General features: G+C 37.2%; 1 long non-coding RNA gene across 1 annotated transcript; it reads right to left on the reverse strand.

Moving 5' to 3' along the window:
• Positions 1 to 211: 211 nt before the first annotated feature.
• LOC142170523 (uncharacterized) lies at positions 212 to 11,161 on the reverse strand. The gene is made up of 3 exons (XR_012699749.1): positions 10,980 to 11,161; positions 574 to 642; positions 212 to 458 (listed from the first exon to the last, which is right to left on the reverse strand). It is a non-coding gene; the product is annotated as an uncharacterized LOC142170523 (long non-coding RNA).
• Between the last annotated feature and the right edge of the window lie 4,888 nt (positions 11,162 to 16,049).

The raw sequence follows: 16,049 nt of genomic DNA on the forward strand, positions 1-16,049 counted from the left end.
CTCTCCAACTCTATTTCTTGTGTTCCGCTTTAACATTTTGGCCCTACTCTGACTCATTTGCACCTCATCCTACTTTGGAGGGAAGCATATAACTAAAGACATTGTTGTTTATAGACCATCACTTGCACCTTGCTAATTTTTCATTCTTATTCTTTAAAGCATATCATCAGACACATAAAGAGCACAACAAAGAACGTGTAAGTGATGAGCAATTTTTCGTTTCCTTCTTTAAAGCATAGTGACAAAAGCAGAGAACATATTAACTCCCCTGAAATCTTTAGTAATTGGCTATGAGTTATGGGTTTACCTATTAAATCAGGAAAATCACCCTACTAAAAGTAACTTAATTACAGCAATTCGGTCATGGTCATTATCTTTGATAACTTTTCCAGTTAAATCATCTCGAAGTTGAACCTTGTCCAAAACTTCTCCAGTTGAATCTTTGTCTACTTTTCCTTCTGCCATAGTGAGACGTCGCAATTCTAGTATAACGTGATAAATAGCTACATATTATAAAGATAAACTGCAAACAAGTAAAATGATCAAGAAAGCATCCATATGAAGAAATTTTACCTTCAGCAGAGAAAGATATGGAAGCACAAAAAAGCAGCTTGTTCTGCCCCATCTTCGGAAGCCCCTTCTCTGGGATTCCTTCATCGACATTGTAGGGAATCTCACTGTTAACATAGTTAGTACGGGGAACGAAATCAAACAAACAAAGAATCCAACACTTTGGATTAGAGCATGTTTCATTTCGATAAATACAGTTTGTCAGTGTAAAGAGTACAATATTAACAAGGAAAAATACTTGCAAATTAGGGTAGTTGAGAAGTTGAATTAACATTGTAATACAAACGCTTGCACAGATATACCTAGTTCCTATATCTGGTAGTGCGTAAAAAAGGCCTATGAAGTATATGTTAAGTATTCTATTTGTTGGCCCAAGAACACGTAAAGTTTTGAAGAATGACAAATGAACTCAGTCATGGACCAGGTCCATCATGTGAAGCACAGTCATGATCAACCTATACGTGTGAGATGCACATGAAGGAGATAAGTCCCACTGATCAAGCAGCAATATCTCCTAATTTGATCGAAAAGGTTGCATATTCGATAAGGGGAAAAAGTCTCCTTATACGAAGAGAACATAAGTCTCCTTATATGAAAAGAACACACTCCGGATAAAGAGAGTGTTAGAGTTTGATATCGTCAAGGACTCAACTACGATAGAAGATCATAAATTGAATCCCAATCAAACTCTGATTTCTAACCTATTAAATAACAGTGATTGTTCTCTTTTACAGGGTGGCACAAACGCAGAAGTTAAACTAAATTGAAAGCAAAAGAGCAAGGCGATTTGGCAAGCAATTTATGTAAGATTTGAGTGTGCACTCCTGAAACTACTTGAACGAGATAGAAGAACCAGTTCCATTGTGTTTTTTCTTATTCTAGTTCAATTGTAGTAGGTAGTTTAAAGTTGTACCTTTCCAGCTTTCATAGAAGCAATTGTATTAGGTACTTTGAGAGTTCAAGTTATAGGCTAACTTGAAGTTGTCACAACAGTTGAGGTTGTGTGCTACAACGGGATTAGAGGTAATCCAGGTTTACAAAGAGTTTTGTAAATGCTGTTTTGGCTCAGTGATTTAGTGAAGTGTTGGGAAAAATCCTACTGAATAGTAGGCCGTGGTTTTTAAACTTTTGAGCCGGGTGTTTTCCACATAAAAATACTTGTGTTCTTTATTTTATGTATTTTTTATTCCGCAAACAGTAGTAGTAACACCTAGAAGAACCAGGTTCTTCTAGAGCAAAAATTGGGTACTACACAATCCCCCCCCCCCTCTTGTGTGATATTGACGTTTAGAATATCAATTGGTATCAGAGCAGGTTATCCTTGAAGAGGCTAACACCTTAGGAACAGATCAAGATGAGCGCACCACCTAGAAACTGGGAAGGGCAATCCACTGATAGGCCTCCACTCTTTAATGGCCACTACTACTCTTGGTGGAAAAATAGGATGAGAGATCACATCATCGGAGAAGACTATCAGCTATGGGACATTATCATTGATGGTCCCCTAGCTACCATGAAGAAGAATGTTGAAGGAGTAGATGTGCCAAAAACAAGAGCTGACTGCAATGCTGAGGACTTGAGGAAATGGGAAAAGAATGCTAAAGCGAGAAATGGCTTGTGTGTGGACTTGATCCAGACGAGTATAATAGAATTCAAAATTGTACCCCTGCTAAGAAAATTTGGGATACTTTGCAAGTGACTCATGAAGGAACACCTCAAGTGAAGAGGCCTAGAGGAACACTGTTATATTCTCAATATGACAATTTCACCATGAAGGAAGGGAAAACCATCCAAGAGATGTATACAAGGTTCACCACACTGACAAATGAACTTAAGTCTCTTGGAAGAGTTATTCTTGAAGAGGACAAAGTTGAGAAAATTTTGACTAGGGTTCTGCCAGTCACTTGGGAAAGCAAAATCACTGTCATTCAGGAATTAAAGCATATTGCCACTCTTAAGTTGGATGAGCTAATTGGAAATCTCACTGCCTATGAACTTAGATGGCTAACCATGAAGATGGATGCACCCAAGAAGGAAAGGAGTCTGACATTCAGAATCACTGAAGGTGCTGATCTAGAGGAGGATGAAATGATCATGATCACAAAGGACTTCAAGAAGTACCAAATGAGAGGAAGGGGTCCTTGAAAAACAAACCAAGGACATCAAAAAACCAAGGGTTCCTGAAAAACAAACCAATGAGGGGTGTTACAAGTGTGGGAAGACTGATCACCACATCAAAAACTGCCCTCAATGGGAAATTGAATGGAAGAAGGAAAGAGCTGAACGAAGGAGCAGGTTCAACCCAAGAAGAACAAAGGATCAACAAAGGCTATGGTTGCTACCTGGGGAGAAACATCAGATGAGGACTCAGAAGATGAAGCTGGAGATGAACAAGCACTTATGGCCATCGGAGAATCAGATAATGAACAAGAGGTAAGTATTCTTCATCTCAAAGACAAGATTAAATTCCTGTCTAAAGAAAGGTTGTCTAAACTTTTGCTGGATTTCATTGATGAGTTTGAGATAATTAACAATGAAAAGGAAAAGTTGTCTAGGGAATGTATGATCCTAAAAGCCAAGTGCAAAAATCTAGAGTCTAGGGCTAATGAGAGTGAAAGTGAAAATACTGAGTTGAAGAACCAGGTTCTTGAACTTGACACTAGTGTCCTAGAACTTAGGTCTGAGAACTTAAAACTGAAACTAGGAACAGGAAAGAAGAAAGTTGATCACACACATCTCACCCTAGAAGAAAACTTAGGAAAAGTGAAGGATGAGCTGTACAGGAAAGATGAGCAGATAAGAGTATTAAAAGAAGATCTAGAGAAGGTAAAACATGAACTAGACAAAACTTGCAAATAGAATAAGGTTTTTGATGCACTCTCCTGGCTACAAGAACATCACAGTAACGACAAAAGAGGACTTGGTTATGGGACTCAAACACCTAAGTGGGATCCCAAAAGCAAGTACCTCACACTTCCTAAGAACAAAATTTGCACACACTGTGGTAAAATTGGTCACTATAAAAGTGAATGTATTGCAAAAGAAAAGTCTAGTCAAAAGAATAAAGAATTTTTTCAAGGGAAAAATAGGCTGCTAGGTTGGGCTAAAAAGAATCTGATTCACTATTTTGCCTATAGAAAGGGACCCAAACTAGTTTGGGTTACTAAGATTAACCTTTGATTTCCTTTTGTGGGTCCTAGTGAAGGGGAGCAGCCAAATATGATACATGGATAGTGGCTGCTCAAAGCATTTGACAGGAAGCAAGAACTAGTTCCTTTCACTTGAGGACCTCAAATGAGGTAATATTTCCTTTGTAAATGGGAAGAAAGGTGAGATCATTGGGGTTGGAAAGGTAGGTAAGACTGATTCTCACTCTATTAAGAATGTCTACTTGACAGATTGCCTAAAGTACAGTCTAATCAGTGTATCACAATTATGTGATAGAGATAACTTGGTAGCATTCACCTCTACCAAATGTTTTGCTATTGATCTTACCATTGATAAGATTGTTTTGCAGGGAAAAAAGAGTAAACAATATATACATTGTAGATTTGTCCACACTTTCAGAAAATGAACTCACTTGCTTAAGTATGTTGGACAATGATCCCCTCCTTTGGTACAAGAGACTTGGACATGCAAGTCTGAGTCAACTCAACAAATTGGTCTCCAAGGACCTGGTGATAGGGCTGCCTAACATCAAGTTCAAGGAAGATAAAGTTTGTGAGGCTTGTGCAAGGGGAAAGCAGATAAGATGCTCTTTTAAATGCAAGAAAGTGGTAAACACCACCAGAACGATGGAACTGGTCCATATGGATCTCTGTGGTGCAATGAGAACATTAAGCAGAGGTGGTAAAAGATATGTGATGGTGCTTGTTGATGATTACTCGAGATTTTCTTAGACATTGTTTTTAACATCTAAAGATGAAGCATTTGACATGTTTACTTCTTTTGTTAGAAACACTCAGAAATAACTAGGTAATCAACTTGCATCAATTAGGTCTGACCATGGAACTGAATTTGAAAATGCTAAGTTTGCTGAATTTTTGCATTCTACATCATAAATAGTTGCATGACTAGGCCTCTTAAGAAGATTCCCTATGAGTCACTTAAAGGGAGAAAGCTAAATATATCCCATCTTAGGGCATTTAGATGCAACTACTTTGTGCACAACAATGGCAAAGACTCCCTAGGTAAGTATGATCCCAGAAGTGATGAGGGAATATTCTCGGGATATTCTTCACATGGTAAAGCTTATAAGATATACAGTAAAAGAACTATATGTGTAGAAAAATGTATATCTTATTTTTTTAAAACTTAACATTCTCTTTGAGAGGCAGGAACAAGATAATGAAGAGATTGGGATGATAAGAATTCAAATGGTGAAACCACAGTCCAGCCTGAAGATGCATCGTAAGAAGGAACAAGTGATGGAACAGGTCCTTCCACCTAGGGCAACATGACAGGGGAACTGACTAGAGAGGAACTGATCCTCAAACCTCGAGGGAACCTGTCCATGAACCTATTCCTCAGTAACAAAACCATGAAGGAACATCCAAAGAAATTGACACTCCTATTGCAACATTCGCAAAATTAGATATAGATGAGCTTGGTTCATCTGTTGATCAGAAGTTGTATAGGGGAATGATTGGTTCTCTTTTGTACCTTACTGCTAGTAGACCTGACATTGTTTTCAGTGTAGGGCTTTGTGCTTGATTTCAAGCAAATCCAAAGGAATCCCACTTGGCTGATGTCAAGAGAATATTGAGATACTTGAAAGGCACTACTGACCTTTGCCTTTGGTATCCAAAAGGTAGTAATTTCAATCTAGTAGGATATGCTGATGTCGATTATGCAGGTTTCCTAGTGGATAAGAAAATCACCTCAGGTATGGCACACTTCCTTGGTTCATGTCTTGTGTCATGGGCTACAAAAAGCAAAATTCAGTGGCCTTATCCACTACTGAAGCTGAGTATGTTGCTGCTATCTCTTGTTGTGCTCAATTACTATGGATCAAATAATAGCTGGTAGATTTTGGCATTGAAGTTGGTTGTATTCCTATATTCTGTGATAACACTAGTGCTATAAGTATGACAAAAAACTATGTTCATCATAAGAGGACTAAGCACATAGATGTTACGCACCACTTCTTAAGAGATAACTTTGAGAAAGGTTTGATCTCCATAGAATTCTATGCTACTGATAAGCAAATTGCTGACATCTTTACTAAAGCACTAAGTAGAGAAAACTTTGAGAGGAACAGGTTGGAATTAGGGATGATTAAGATCACCTAATAGGTACAACTCAAAATGCACAATGAAAAAAAAAATTATTTGGCTAGGAAAACTAACTGTGTGTAAATATCTAAATTAATTTTTACTCAGCTTCATACTTTAATTAGTATACTCATGTGTCATGTGTTTATATGATTCACTGATTTCTTGCAAAAAATTTCTCTATTATGGCATTTGAGGCATGTTCAAGAGAGTTCAAAATGAAGAACCTAGTTTATCAGCATGATTTCATATGAAAGTTCAGGTATGTTTTCTATACTCTGCACAATTAGAAAGACTATAATCATGAGCAGAAGTCTTATACTTGTCAAATTCCTAGAAAATTATATCTGTTAAGCATTGAACCAGTTTCGTCCATCTAGAACTCTACACCGTAAATTTTGCCTAATGTCTAGGGAAGCCAAATCTATCATTAAAAGTCTGGAATTTCAGTTTGATTAGACTTCTAATTGACCTCTGAAAAAGCTGTCGTTACCTATTAATTGTCTAATTCTCTTTTAAATACACATCACTTCTCCATCCTTCATCATAATTCCAAAACCGTCAAAAATACTTCTTCACTTCCAATTTCCCTCCTCTCCAAAATTCCTAAATTCTCTCAAGAAATCAACAACCATGTCTAACCCACAAGATCATCCTGGAACCCATCCACCACAGTCTCCTTCAAATTCATCCTCATCTACTCCACCTAGTGAATCTCCAAAACCTAGGTTTCCAAGGCAGAAAATGCTTGCATGAAAAACTGTAGCATCTGGGGCTCTGAGGAAGGTTTTAAACGAAAGGTTGAAAGCTAGCCAAGTGAAAGAAATCCCAGCTCAAAATTCTGATTCTAGCTCTGAGACTGAATCTTTTCAATCCGCGACTGAGGGAGATGGACATGGGTCTTCTGACTCTGAGAAGACTCAAGAATTCCCTACTGAGGTAAGTTCATCTATTATTGAAAACTTAGAAACTAGGTTTGTTCTGGTTGGACCCAGTAGGGATGTTAAGCTGGCTGAGACGAGTAAGAGTGGAGGTAAAAAGAAGTCTGAAAAGGAAAAAGAGATAGAGGGTGCATGTGGTGAAGAGAGGGGAAATGGGAAGGGAGCAGTTCTTGATATATGTGGGGTTGCACAAGAGAGGTTAGAAGTGGCATGAAATCAGGGGTAAGTGGGTTTGGGGAGGCTGCTGAGGGGTTGGTTCATCTGAGCAAAAAGATAGATGAACCTGTTTCATCTACTGAAGAGACCCTAGCTGATCTACTGAGAAAGATTGGGGCAAGTTATGACCCAAAGAAATGCAAAGCTACCACACCAAAAGCCTCAAATGCTCTCAAGCCATCCAAGAAAAGAAAAGCCTCATCCCAAACTCCTACTGGCTTTTCAGTGCCTAGGGGTATAGCTACAAGAAGCAAGGTAAAACAAAGTGAAGCTGATCTACAAAAGGCTTTAAAAGAAAGCAAGAAAAAGAAAATAGACAAAGGAAAGGGACAGATTGCAGAATCCTCAGTGGCTGTTGAGGAAATGGAACAGGTCCATCAGGAAAGGGGTACATCAGTGAAGGTTCCTACACCCACGCCTAAGAAACCAAAGACTTCCTCCACGAAGTCTTCCTCTGTGCCTGTAGCTACTGAACCCTCACTAGCCAAGAGGACAAGATCTGCAGTGGAAGCTAAACAAGCAAAAGTTTCAGATGATGAAAAGTGGAGTGGAGAAGAAGAAGAAGAAGAAGAAGAAGAAGAGGAATCCGAGAAGGAACAGGACAAGTTTGTCATCTTTGGCAGGAGAAAATTTTTGAAAGGAAGATTGTTGAAGGACCTGGTAGAACTAGGGATGATGAGGTTGATTGACTCTTTAACTGCTCATTGTTGGAAGGATATGGTCCTTCAGATGGATGGGAGACTAGCCAGAAATGAACTAATTGAGTTCATGGCTAATGCTGTTGTTAAGGATGGGGTTGTCAGTAGCTTGGTGAAGGGAGTCCCAGTGCAATTTGATGCTGCGAAACTGGGAGAAATTCTGGATATACCCTCTGAAGGGTTTGATGACTACACTAGGCAAAGGTGGCCATGCCTGGACTCCCTACCTACTGCTCTTGAGATCACCAAGAGGTTTTGTGATTCAGAGGATGTGAATAAAGCCAGGGTTGTGCAGAAAAGTGAGATGAGGCCTGAGCACAAAGTTGTGTTTGAGTTTGTCAACAAGTGACTACTGCCCAGACAAGAGAGAAGACATACTGCAAACTACATGGACATGGTTCTTATGGAGTACCTTGAGAGAGGAAAGCAAATCAACTAGCATGCCCTCATTGTCAAATTGCTAAACAGGGTCATCAATGGCTCCAAGGCTCATGCTAGTCCATATGTCTTCATACTAACCACAGTTCTGGACAGGCTGAACGTGCCTTTGAAGAAATGGGAAATGGCCTCAAGCAAAGAACATTTTGGAGTCAAAACTTTTCTTGCTTGTGACTATCCAGTCAATGTCATCCCAGTTGAACCTGGTTCATCTCTGAAGACACACAACAACAGTAGATAGGACTTTGGTTCAGGAATGTGCTGCTAAGGATGCTGAAATTGATAGGCTCCAGGCTCGTGTGGTTGAAGTGGAAGCTGAGAGGGATAGTCTCAGAATTGAGCTTGCAAAAGAAAAGGAGAAGAATGATGGAATTCTTCAGAATATGTTGAGTCTTCTCCAAACTCAACCCTCCAGTTCCTCCAAGCCTTAGGACTCCTAGTTTCTGTCTCCTGAACTAGTTTTAGTAACCCCCAGTGACCCAGATTAGGGATTTTTCTGTTTTTGCTCATGGTTTTAATGTTTTTCTTTCTTTTTGTGGTTTGTTTGTAGAAACATATCTCTATCAATGACAACTGTTGTTCTCTCTTGTTCAATGTTTATTCTGACCTTGATAGTTTAAATATGTTTGTTTGATTATTGATGATTGCACCATGATTGCACTTGCAGTTGCCCTAGTGGCTATGAGTACTTATTAAAATCTGGAATTCACATTGTGTATGCAAATTTTCGATGATGCCAAAAGGGGGAAGATATATTGTGCTGAAATAAGTGGTATTTATAACCTAATTAACATGGTCCTTGATTATAAGTAATTTTCTAAGTTTAGTTTTGATGGTTAAGATGGGTTATTACAGGTTCTTTGATCAGTAAAAAGCACAGAGTTTGTCATCATCAAAAAGGGGGAATTTGTTGGCCCAAGAACAGGTAAAGTTTTGAAGAATGACAAATGAACTCAGTCATGAACCAGGTCCATCATGTGAAGCACAGTCATAATCAACTTATACATGTGAGATGCACGTGAAGGAGATAAGTCCCACTAATCAAGCAGCAATATCTCCTGATCTGATCGAAAAGGTTGCATATTGGATAAGGGGAGAAAGTCTCCTTATATGAAGAGAACACAATCCGGATAAAGAGAGTGTTAGAGTTTGATATCGTCAAGGGCTCAACTACGATAGAAGATCAGAAATTGAATCCCAATCAAACTCTGATTTGTAACCTATTAAACAATAGTGATTGTTCTCTTTTACAGGGTGGCACAAACGCAGAAGTTAAACTAAATTGAAAGTAAAAGAGCAAGGCGATTTTGCAAGCAATTTATGTAAGATTTGGGTGTGCACTCCTGAAGCTACTTGAACGAGATAGAAGAACCAGTTCCATTGTGTTTTTTCTTATTCTAGTTCAATTGTAGTAGGTGGTTTAAATTTGTACCTTTTCCATCATTCATAGAAGCAATTGTATTAGGTACTTTGAGAGTTCAAGTTATAGGCTAACTTGAAGTTGTCGCAACAGTTAGAGGTTGGTTGCTACAACGGGATTAGAGGTAATCCTTAGGTTTACAAAGAGTTTTGTAAATGCTGTTTTGGCTCAGTGATTTAGTGAAGTGTTGGGGAAAATCCTACTGAGTAGTAGGTCGTGGTTTTTTCACCTTTTGAACCAGGTGTTTTCCACGTAAAAATCTCTGTGTTCTTTATTTTATGTACTTTTTATTCCGCAAATAGTAGTAGTTAGAACACCTAGAAGAACCAGGTTCTTCTAGAGCGAAAATTGGGTACAACACAAATTACCCCGTGTGATATTGACGTTTAAAACATCAGTATTAGTGTAGGAATCAGATAATAGGTAAAAGAAAGTAATATACACAATAATCATGAAATCATAAATATTGTCGCTGCTAACTTTGTTGTTGTTGCTGCAAGGCAAAATATAAGGCTGACCTTTACAGAAAAATAGTGGGTAGGGGAGAGAATATTGATTTGTTAGGAAAGAATATTAAAAGTTACAAGTATACACTTACCGCACCATACAAATCCAAAAACACCAAACAAGTTCTATCGAATTTGTATATATAAGCTACTAATCACTGAGCTCGAAAGTAAGAAGCATGTACAAATCTTTCAAACAATTAAGAACCAACTCACTTTTTTCATGTAAACTCAGAATAACAAAATGAAATAAATTAACAAAATAAAATACATCAATATCAGACTAAAATTGTTGCTTAAATCCAACAAAGTAACCTTCATCCATTCTAAATCCCCAATTTATAACTCTTGGTCAAAATACAAAAAACCTTCAAACATAAACAAACATGGAGAATAGTTAGATAGTAGACGGAAATCCCAATTTCTTTCAAGGTATTTTTGAATTTTACAAAATTAACATAAAATTACAATTTAATTTCGAGCAATAAATCAGCAAGAACCCAAAAATAAAGCAATTACAATTACATATAATGAAAAAAGTATGTCAATTGAGCAACCACCGAACTGCAAAAATCCAAGCAAAAACCCAATTTTCTGGTACAACAAAGAAGCAGAAGCCCAAGGAATTCTGAGCGAAGATCAGCGGTGACCGTGAACCATGTGATTACATCAATTTAGCAACTAACGAAGTACAAAAATTCAAGTCAAACTCCAATTCTTTCTTACAGCGAAGAAGAAGGTTATGGAATTCTGAGCGAAGAAAGACAAAAGCAGAGCAAATTCAATTCTGGCCTTTGAAATTACCTATTTAATTCTTCTCTGAAAGATACAAGTCAGAAGGCAGACAAAGAAAAACAAAGAAGATGAACAGATAGAGATAGAAAGTGACCTATCTGTCATACTGAAATATCGTAGACCTCTAAGCACAGGATGAGGACCAGCATAGACAAACAATAGCAGCGAGAGGAAGCAGAGATTTCATGGAGGTGTTCAGAGAGATGGGAACTTTGAGATAGTGTTATGACTGATAGTATGAAGTGATCAGATGTTACATGAAAGTCCACGCGTTGTGCCAGCAACATAGGAACCCAAGCGCCCATCATAACTACTTTGTTGTTGTCATTGTTAGAGCGCCTACAGGTGATTTAAGGGAAATTAAAAACTAAATCTGAAATTACCAGAATACCCTTTTATAGGCAAGCACACATGACGACCTCGACCTGCTTCTCCCGCTCTTCTATATATTAGTAAATAATATAAGTAATATGGATTTGTTTGAACTGTGAATCAGAGCATCTTTGTTGTGTTTATGTGTGAATTCATTAATTCTAACACTACTGATACGACAAGGAGCAAGAGAGATACGTGAAGTCGGAGGCGGAATCAAAATTTAAAATTTATGGGTTTTAAATTTTTTATGAAATCCATATATTATCTTAATTACTGTATTCGTAATTAAATATTTATTTATATTTAATAATTTTTAGTATAAATATAACATTTAAGTAAAAATAATTGAATTCGATCGAACATGCACCTAACAGGCTAGTTCCGCGTCTTGCTGTGCCTCAATTAAAATAGGAAGAGTCAATCGTACTTAATATAAGTTGGGGGAGACTCTCTGCAACTTGTCCTTTAATTTATGTTTCCTTATGAGTTAATCAATACTAAGAAATTATTTCAAAGGATTTCGGAAGCCTATGCATGCTAGAATACCCTCTCAACATACTTTGTTTTTTTTTTTTTCTACTTTTTTCTTTTCAACGTACTTCGATAAATTACAATTTTGATTAGGATTTAACTTTTTCTGAACAGCAGCTGGCTAGTTCGAAAATAACACTACTAACAGAAAAGTTGCAGCTTCGGAATTTTCATCACAAATAATTTTCTCGATCGAGGTCCACACGTGCGAGTGAAAATATGTCAAATTTTATGCACAAAGTGCTTAGGTCTAACATAGTATAAGTTGTTCCAAGGGTAAAATCAGTTACAGTAGCATTTTTTTATGACTTATTAACGCAATTGATGAATATCAAAAGTACCTATGAAATTAAAATTGGATCAAATAACCTAATCGATTTTCAACTTATAAGTAATCACTCTTATTTTTACTATTTTATTCATAATATTTTCTTAATCCCTGAATTATCCTCTCCATTGCAATTTCGTTTGTCATTCCTCTTGTAAAAATGCTTTTTATTTATACCTTGGTAAATATTGTCTCTAAGTGCATTTAAATTTTTAACTAGAAAGAAGGGCTTCCTATTACTTTTTTGTCAATGACATCAACTTAGTATGGACACTTTTATTCAAACATATTTTGTTTATTTACAAAATATTTGTTAGCATCAGAAGATTTTTAAATTGTTAGAAAATTATTTAAATATGATAATCGATAAAAGTTTTAGACAAGAAGTTGTGAAGACCAATAACTATTTTTCTCTGTAAAATTGCATTCTTAACACGTTAAATTAATTAAAACTTCACTTTGCATAAACGAATTCTTTCTTTACTACAGTACTATTTTGAAAACTCTCTATCTTCTTCAAGATTTTATACTCAAGTGATCAAGTTAATAATTTTTGCTTTCATAAAAAGATTGTATTCACTATTTGCTCAGTATAGAAATTCAAAAACTTGCCATATTTACTAAAGCTATTTGCATTTAATCCCGTGGCAATTTCCAAAGGCGAGAAGGCAAACATCACTTTCATACTTTTACATGTTTCCGGCCACTAAGGGGCGGAGCCTATTATGTTATTTGCGTTAAAATAGCATTGTCTAGTCAGTTTTCGGATTGGTCATTCAAAAATAACTAACGTTTGTCAAGTCATTGAAAAATAACCACTATTTTGCTGCAACAGAAACCGGTCAAGCATAATCTATTGGAGTTCGGTGCACCTGAGCATGAACTTCCAGCTTATTATACTTGACCGGTATACTTTGCTGGCTCCAGTATAATATACTGGAGTTCCAGTATAATATACTGGAGTTCCAGTATACTTTGCCGGAAAATACTCTAGTATATTATACTGGAGTTCCAGCAAAGTATACTGGAACTCCAAACTCCAGTATAATATGCTGGAGTTCCAGTATACTTTGATGTAACTCCAGTATAATATACTAGAGTATTTTTCAGATTTTGAACAGTTTTCGTTCAGATTTATCTTTACATGAAAAGTGGCTAAATTTTGATGACTTTTGAAACTGTGGCTATTTTTGAATAACCACTTGTAAATCTGGCTATTTTTGAATCTCTCCCGTTATTTGCGGGTAAGGCTAGAATGTGGGCCGATTAGGTCCGGGCCTGCGAGCCCATATGGGTAGTGGGCCTAAACTGGCCTAACAGTTTAAACCCGGGACCAGGGGAGGTGCAGGCCCAAGTGGGTCGGTTCATTGAAGAAGCCCGTAGGACCAGGACCGTTTGGCCCCGGATCGGGTCCTAAGTTGGCCGGTTCAACCGGTCCTAACCGGTCTCAAACGGGCCCAATGGCTACATTTTAAAAAAAAAATCTAACTATTGGGTCATTTAAAATATGGTCGTTTGGCCTGCAAAAATAGCCGTTTGGGCTTTGTAAAATAGTCATTTAATCCCCCAACTTTATTTTAACCCCAAGCTTTTTATAATTATACTTTTTCCCTATTTTCAACTATAGATACCCCCTCATTCTTTCATTATTCTCACAAAATTATCAATCTCTCTCTAATTTTCTTCTAAAATTGGTTACTTTATTGTTGCAATTTGTGTGAAAACTGTGAAGTTGGTGAATTGAAGTATTCAAGTCTTCAACGATAATTAATTTTCAACAAGTTGTTCGTCAATTCGGTAAACTCGTTCCAACTCTTTAGTTTTAATATTATAGTTTTGTTTGTTTTATTTACTTTGTATAATTATAATTAAGATGGATTTTATCTTAAAAAATATTTAGTAAAAATGTCACGATCCAAAATCTAACCATAGTTGTGACGGCACCTATCGTGTTACAAGGCAAGCCTACTTCCCAAAATATTACTACTAAACTGATTATAAGAAATTAATAAAATATTTCAACATTTAAATTTTACATAAACTGAATCAACTCTAAATATAATATAGAAAAATACAAAAACGAGCCTCAAACATCGGGGTGTCACTAAGTCATGAGTGTTTTAAACTATAAACTAAGATATATAAACTGTCTAACTGTCCAAAAGAAGAAATGACAAGAGGAGTAACAAGGTCATGCGGACGCTGGCAGCTACCTTGCAATCTCCACAGATAGCTGACCTGAAATCAACGATCGTCGCGCTCTAACTCACCTGGATCTGCACATAAAGTGCAGGGTGTAGTATGAGTAAAACCGACTCAGTAGTAACAGAAATAACTAAGGAACTGAGCAGTAGTGACGAGCTAAGCAAAACAGTTCAATTATTTATTTTTCACAATTTTAAAAATAACAAGAATAAACAGGTAAATTCCATAACTCAGTAAATGCCACAAAAAAATCTAACAGATAAATGCAGCAACAGCAAAAGTAAATGCAACCTCACAGCAACGTCACTCCATCACTCAGCACTTGCACTCAACACTCAACACTCAATACACTCAACACTTTGCGCTCACTGGAGATGTGTATAGACTCCGGAGGGGTTCCCAAAGCCTAAGCGCTATGCATGGACAACTCACGTGTCATCATATCAATACCTGGATCCGCACGGTCAACTCACGTGCTACGCGGACAACTCACGCGCTATAGTATCAATACTTGAACCCGCACTGTCAACTCACGTGCTACGCGGACAACTCATGCCCTATGGTATTAATATCCTCACAGCCAGGCCATCGGCCTTACTCAGTCATGTACCTCACTAGACTCACAATCATCAACAAATAAGGGGACACAGCCCACATCAAGTATCATAGCATATTAGCAATTAATAAAGACTGAGGTAAACACGTATAAAAATTTCTATGACTTAGTACAAATAAAGTGATCATGAATAAAGCCTAAGCATGATCTCTAGCATAAAGGCAGACAAGTTCAACAACAAGTAACTACGTAAACACAGATGATGGCCATGAGGCCTCATAGGACGGACCAAGTCTCAATCTCTCGAGGTGTATCCCTCGAGGATTATACCCACACGCCCGTCACCTAGCGTGGGTACACCACCAAAAAATCACATGATATCAATTTCTCCGGGTTTATACACTCAAAGCCAGAGTTAAAACTGTTACTTACCTCAACAGCGTAAAATCCTACTCCGAGATGTTCTCGTCCCTCGACTCGGTCTCCAAAAGCTCTGAATCCAACCAAAATTAGAACAATACTATCAACATAGGTTAAAGAATCGAATTCCAACAGAAAAACTACATAAATAGGTCAAAATCTGAAACCGACCAAAACCCGGCACCTAGGCCCACGTCTCGAAATTAGTCAAAAATAGCAGAATAATAAACCTTGTCCTCTCTCGAGTCTAACCATATAAAATTTATCAAAATCGGACTCCGTTTGATCCCTCAAATCCCTACCTAAAACTCTCCAAAACTCAAGCCCTAACTCCCTCAATTTCACTTTGAAATCATCAATCAAATCCCAAAAACGAAGATTGATTCATGAAATATAACCAAAACCGAGTAGAGAACATTTACCCCAATCCCTATGAAGAAAATCTCCTCCAAAATTGCTCAAATCCGAGCTCCCCAACTTAAAATATAACCGAATGAACAAATCCTTATTTTATATATTTTTCTGCCAGCTATTCTGCCTCGTTTCTCATGTCAAATGATCCCGAAACTCACTTTTTATATCTCCAATGGATTTATTGTAAAATTCTAGTCAAGTTAGACTTTTGAATTAGTCAATTTGACCTTATAATGAATGAGATATGTCGGTTTCAATATTTGCAAATAGTGCAGATTTTTAAATACGCCGTGAGTGGCAATTCGTAATTAATCTGAAAAATCTAGCAACCTAATTCTTAGTAAAATAACCATAAAATCCTCA

The sequence above is a fragment of the Nicotiana tabacum genome, chromosome 16 (assembly GCF_000715075.1).
Source record: "Nicotiana tabacum cultivar K326 chromosome 16, ASM71507v2, whole genome shotgun sequence".
Classification (NCBI taxonomy): domain Eukaryota; kingdom Viridiplantae; phylum Streptophyta; class Magnoliopsida; order Solanales; family Solanaceae; genus Nicotiana; species Nicotiana tabacum.